The sequence below is a fragment of the Pteropus vampyrus genome, unplaced genomic scaffold (genome assembly GCF_000151845.1).
Source record: "Pteropus vampyrus isolate Shadow unplaced genomic scaffold, Pvam_2.0 Scaffold129, whole genome shotgun sequence".
Taxonomy (NCBI): Eukaryota; Metazoa; Chordata; class Mammalia; order Chiroptera; family Pteropodidae; genus Pteropus; species Pteropus vampyrus.
In genome coordinates, this window is record NW_011888910.1 from 1,380,873 (window position 1) to 1,388,000 (window position 7,128).

A 7,128-nucleotide genomic window follows, 5' to 3' on the forward strand; every position below is an offset into this window, starting at 1 on the left:
GAGTGGTTTCCTCTGCCCTGTTTGGTGATTTTCTCCACCTTTAGCTCTCTCCTTTAATCCAGCCTCCATGATACAGATGAGGTTGTCTTCCCTGAATTCCCTGCCTCCTTGTCATTCCATTTTTCCAAAGTGATTCCATCCTTTTCCACCAGGGTCTACACAGGTATGAACTCCTGGACCCTCTTTAGTGGGCCATCTTCTCTGCCTTCTTCTCCACCCTGTTCACCCTCTCAGGGCCAGCTATGTGTACCAGCAATCTGTGATCTCCTCAACCTGCCATATTTATCATTTAGCATTTCTCATTTGTCAGACCTGTGTCTCTCCTAAATTGTTAATTCAGAACACATTTTTTCAATCTTTATGGACTTTTTGTTTTCTCATGGGTAAAGGGAGAGGACTAGATCACCTATAGGCTATATGGTCTAGAGCAGGGGTAGGCAAATTTTTTTCTGTAAAGAGCCAGGTAGTAAATATTTTAGACTTTGGAGACCAAATGCAAAAGTAGCCTTAGACAATATGTAAATAAATAGGTTTGGTTATGTTCCAGTAAAACTTTATTTATGGACACTGAAATCTGAATTTCACATCATTTTACATGTCCCCAAATATTCTTATTTTTTTAAAAAACTTTAAAAATATAAAAACCATTTGATTCACAGGTAGTATAAAACAAAAGGCGGTGATCTGGATTTGGTTCATGGACTATAGTTTGCCAACCCTTGGTCTAGTGGAGAGACTGAACTTGGGAGCCAGACAGATAAGGATTTGAGTCACTTTTCTCACTTGCTAGCTGTGTAGCCGGGACAGATTACACAACAGTCTTAAGCTTGAAGACTTGCAGAGTTGCTGTGAAAATTAAAGATACCTTACGCAAAGTTTTTGTAATGCAGAGGGCACTCAATATGTATTAGTTTCTTTTTCTTTCCCTTGAGGATCTTTCCAAAAGTGGAATCCAGTTACCCAGAGCACAAAGTCCCTTTCTGTCATGAAGCCTTTTGGGCTGGCTTCAGCATACTCTTAGCCCTAACTGAAAATGTGCATGTGTGTGCAGAGAGTTTTATTGTATACATCTGGGTTCCATACCTCTCCATGACAACAGGGAGAAATTACCTCTCACCATGTCCACCTATAAGAGATCCTGAATTTTAGATTGTATGTGAAATGCCTCGATTTAGCAAATCCTTAACCTTTAGAATTTTATAGCACTTTATGGTGGTGGTGTTTTTTTTTTAATCAGGAAGTTTTAATGAAATTTTAAAAATCAATATGTTTTATACAGTCTGTAAAAGAGACACTTCAATAACTCAAAAACCCTGCCATCTCCCAGTGCGCTGACATAAAAGTTTGGGGTTACATTCCCTGGATGAGGAATCTTTCCAGACATCCTCTGAACTTACTCGCTTCCCTGTCCAGCCAGGTTTCATGCTTGGATATTTCAGCCCATTATAGAATTTAAAGTGATTTACCCAGATTATTTCACTTGACACCCAGGCCCAGGTTTATTGGCATCTTTTTATATGAGGAAACAGGCTCAGAGAGGTTAGAATAATGGACAGCACCACACAATAGTGGGAGAGACTAGAATGCAGGCCCTTGGATTCCGGGTCTGGTGCTTTGTCAGCTGCATAGCCCGTTTTCAACACTGCTTCTAAATCTTGTGTTTGGTTCATTCTGCAACTTCATCATATACTTTTTGAAGCTGCAGTCTACATCTTTTTTTGTGTTCTCTGAGAGATCCTAAGCAACTTTATACAGTGCAATTTGTCAATTGACATTTAATAAATACTTGTTCATTTATTCAGACATCTAGGAACTGCCATTTAGCAGTTTCCTTCAGTCAGTCGGCTGTAAGCATTTGCCGAATGCTTCCATGAGCCCAGGGACAATATCATAAATGCTATGGAGGCTACACAGAGATGGCTGTGTATGTCAGGAGATCTTCAATTTGGTAATAGATTTAAGAACAGAAACCTCTGGCATTAAACTGACTCGGGTCTAGATCTCAACACTGGTTCTGGTCAGGTGTCAGGTTATTTAACTTCTACAGGTCTTGTATCCTCATCTGTAAAGTGGTGAAATGAAAGTCTACTTCATAATGATGCAAGTGTGTGGTTTCTAGACAGTGCTTTAAAAATAGTAACTGTTATCAATAATGAGCAATTAATAAACATATCAGAGAGGTTACATTGTGGTAAAAAGGGCTCTAGATGTCAGTGGCTTACACTCTGTTTCCACATGTTTATGTTTTATGTCCATTGTGGGTGAGTTGTGGCTCTGCTCTAAGTCATCTTTCCTTGGTCCTCAGGTTAACGGAGAAGCTTCCATCTAGAAAAAGAGAGCATGGGAAAGCCCGAACTGGCTCTTAGAGCTGGAAGTGACATGCATTACTTCTCACCTGTTGGCCAAATCAAGTCAAAATAGTTAAGCCTGACACGATTCGGAAGAGAAAATATAATTCTCCTTTAGGTAGAGGCAGCAAATATTTTTGAACACTATTATAGTTTACCACAATATATATGCAAAATAGTCTGTAAGAAGTACAAGAAAGGTGGTACAGAAAAGACATGTAAATGCTGAATAAACATTAATGCTGAGTGTGTTTTCAGGCTTAATTGCTTCCAGAATAAACGATTCTTTAAGAATTTTCTGAGAAAGGCTTGTCATTGTCACTCTCTTGTCAGGTTTATATAAAACCAAAGATTACTGTACATACACTCCTAACAATTGTCAAATACGCAAAGTTCTGTGAAAGCCAAGCTTCTGTTTATCTTCTTGAAGGCTTTTAGAGGCAAACACTGACTGATCAAAGCAAATAGTTTCTTTTTGTCAGCCAATCTAGGCTTTAAAATGAATTTGGAGAAATTAATGGCATTCGGAGACTCATTAATTAAAACACACACACACACACACACACACACACACACACACACACACACACACGCACACGCGCGCGCACATACACACACGTCAACCCTTTGGATCTGGTATCAGTCAGGGTCCACTAGTTACAAACAATGGAATCCATTCTAGGGGGGAAAAATCTAGTACAAGCAATTAGGTATTTCAGAAACTTTCCAGGAAAGTTTTGCACTTAAGAAACAATGGCCGAATTACATTGATTACATTGCCAGGCTGTTCCAGGAGAGAGGTGACTGCTGCCAACGTTGGGCATGAAGCACTGTTACTAGAACCTCTGCCAAGATGCCCCTGAAAGCTAGAAGCCTCCCTTCCCTGTGCTCTGCCACGTTGTCACAATGGATTTTGGATGACTTCCTCCTTTTTTTTAATTTTAATTTTTTAAACAATCTTTTTCAAATCAAAATCTCATGCATTTACCACTTAACAAAGTGATCGAATTTTGCATCCTTAATAGTGAGAAAATCTGGTATGCCATGTCTCCTATGTGATACATTGTGATATACAACGTCTCCTATAAAGTATTCTTTTATCTGGATGCATATCATATCTGGTTTTCTTTATTTTTGAACTGATAGCAGCTATTGGTAATTGTTACCTAGATGTATTAATTCAGTGGGGGTTATTCTAATTGGTGTTCTAATTTTACTATTTCTTTAACAATTTTGTAATAACTTAATAAAGATACTCTTCTTATCTATTTTTGGGTTATCCAGTTGTTCAGATCATAATGGAAAGGCAGGATAAATATTTAATATTTGATTCTTTCCCTTTATTTATTAGTTTTTAAGGTCATTAATTGGTTCCCTATTACCTTACCATTTTCTAAAGATGACCAATTAGTTTTTTTAAAAATATATTATTATGACTTTTTGAATAAAAACATATTTAATGAGTTTCGATCAAATTGCAGTTATCATTTTCAAAGTTCAAACTTTTCTATCTTTTGCTAGTGAAAGACTCACTTTGGCTCCTGAGTCCTTTTGGCATGATCCTTGTGGTCTTGAATAGTTTCCTCACTATCTGGTAGAACAAAAAGTTTCAGGCTCATTTTGTACATCTTGCGCCTCAAACTACAATCAGTCATTTCTTCAAGAAGCCCTAGCTTTTTTTTTTTACTGAGAAATGGCATTTTGAGGCCATGATCTGGTCATGAATAATAATTGTTGCTACTGGGTTGGCTATTGTTTCTGGGTCTCTTCAGTGGACAGAGCTAGTAGATCTATATGTAATATTACACATATGTAGCATTACATATATATATATGTATATATATGTACTTTGACCCTTTATCTTACCTTTATATATATATAAAGATAAAATAAAAGGTCAGATAAAGTACCTCATAGATTTATAACTGGTACTTCCAATTCGAATTTATGACTAGTTTTTTTAACTTAACTTTTTCTGTGTTAAATCTATGTATTCTTTCTTTTATACTGAAAATCTTGATCTTCAAAAATACAGGAGATGATATAATTACTAATTTATTTGATCTCATATTGAATATGCAATAGTCTTAGACTAACAATACTACTACTACCATCACAAATGGAATTACTGTGAACAGTTAAACATCTTTTTCTTATGTTCTCATTCTTCTGATTTTTAAATAGTCATTATATGTTTAATTTACCTGAGCACATGGGCATTGCATACTGTCTGTCCTTTCTCCTCTTTAAACCTCATTTAGTTTTGGTTCTACAAATAATTATATGTTTAATTGTCATCACCAGTCCTTACGCCAGTGTCTCTCTGGCCATTTTTCTGATGCTTGTTCTCTAGTACATTCTTCAAAAAAGGCTTATACATGTCAATAACCCTTGGATCACATTGTCTCTCCTTGAGAATCTTTATACATTATTTTCTCCTGGCATAAAGTATTGCTGTCAAAAAGTGTGATGAAAATTTAATTTTCTTATCTTAAATATCACTACTTGTTTTTGCTTTTAATCTCCAATCATTTTTTCTAGAATATATTTTGCTGTTGGTCATTCTGGGTTGGTATTTTTAGATACTCCAGGTACTCTTTCAATATGTAGTTTCAATTTTTCTTTTTCTTGGATAGTTTTTGAAATAAAATTTAGTATTTGTTCTGCTCCCTTGCTTTGGTTTTCTTCTTCAGTGTCTCCTATTAGCCTATGTGTTGGATCATCTTTGCCTATTGTCAATATTTGTAACTTTCTTTTACATCATTTTTATTTTTGTTGGTTTCTTGTTTATTTAAAAATTTCCTTTAAATTTTTTTCTATTTCTCTCAAGGCATTATCTATTGTGTTTATTCATCCTAATTTTCATTTTTAAAATGTTTTCTTTTATATACAATTATTTCTTGAATTCTGTCATCTCACTTCTGAATTTTTCTTAGTTCTGATTTATGGTGTCCTTTTATGTCTTGTATCATTTAAATTTTATTTATTTTTTAATAGAAGGTTACAATTTTGATCCGTTTTTTAGACATGTTTTTCTAGTGTTTTTTTGATGACCTATAGGGATGTTTTTCAACTTCTTGATCTCTTTTTTTTAAAATAATAACCACGTGGAATTAGGTCTTAATATTTTTATGTTGCTTATTTTAAAATTTAATTCTCTTGAAGTTTTAGAAGGAGGCATGGTTGAAATTCTCTTTAATTTTTATCTTCTGTTGTTTTCATGTAATGTTTCTGACTTTTCCTCTACTTTTAACTAGACTGCCTCTTTCCTTTGTTTCTACCCATCTCGATTATGATTCCACTTCCAGAAGTTCTCCTCAGTGTAGAGCCCTGTCCTGAAAGAAAGCCCTGACTTAACAGTTGCAAGAAATCACAAGAGCTTAACTTCTCCAGACCCATCAGGCCTTACCGAAAGCCTCGTGTACTCACCCACTGTTAGACTGGGAAAAGCCTTTCCAGTTTCAGCTGTTCTCAAATTGTCCCATTGAGCACTCCTTTACACACCTGTTGGCTATTTGCAAGTTCTCTTGTTCTCAGGCTCAGTCTGTGCTGCTTTCTCCTGCACAGATGCTGAGACCTTGCAGTTTGTGTGACAGTTGGTGATCTTGTATCTTGGGGTTTGTGGAGGAAATGTTGTCATCTAGTTTTGTTGTAAATGTTGGATATGGCAATTTGGTTTTGCTATCTAGTTACTTTATCTTTTTTTTTTTTTTTTTTAATGTGGGGATTCAGAGAGATTAAAAAATTATACCCCACCACCCCTTTCAAAATTTTTTCTACATGTATTTCTCTTTGAAACTTCCCAATGCAACTGAAAAAAACAAAAACAAAAACAAAAAACTCTCATGCAGGTGTACCTGATTGGTTGAGTTTAAGTCACATGTCTTTGCCCTAGTTGTGGGGGGTGGAGGTGGGGGATTGGGAAAGTAGTTTCCAGCTTCCACTTTGGGAAAGTGGGACTTATAAGATTGGAAATGCCCTAACACAGGAAGGTTATTGAAAATGTATGAACTACATCTATTGTGGATCTATACATGAAAGCATGGTTTTTACACAGATAAGCCAGGTAGATGCCTTTGCAATGTCATTTGAAGGGCTTTCAAGGTCCCAACTGCCCTAAATATTTATACTAATGACTTGCCATAAATAAGGGGCATTAGAGTTACTTCTAGAATAAAGATATTGTCTGTTAAAGGCTCTAAACTTCATTTTAATAATAAAATGATATTTAGGAGGGTTAGATCAGTTTATCTGATCAGAGGCGGGTTAGATCAGTTTATCTGATCAGATGAACTGGTTGGTTCATCTCACAAACCAGTCATTTGGACAACTGTTTTTGAATTGACTTAATCTTTATAAACTGTCTGTATGTGTACCTAGAGCTCTTGACTCTAGAGATCTACAGAAGCACCTTACATGTAATCTTGTGCCATTTTAGATATAAACTTAAGGCAATCTATAATCGGCTACCTCTCTTAGGGTCTTGTGTGTTATACTGTTGAGCATCTTCTTCTGTGCTGGGACTACAGTTCCATTGATTTTGACCCTTTTCTGGTGTATCCCAATTTGTTCACCTTCCCTACTGGCCTGACACAGAAGTTCTGGCATATTTTAGAGTGAACTCTTATAGCTTATAAATCAAGATATTCAGGAAAAAATTAAACTCTTTTATACATCTGCCCATTCATTAAAGAATGCAGATTTTTTTTCTTTCTCTCTTTCTTTCTTTCTTTCTTTCTTTCTTTCTTTCTTTCTTTCTTTCTTTCTTTCTTTCTTTCTT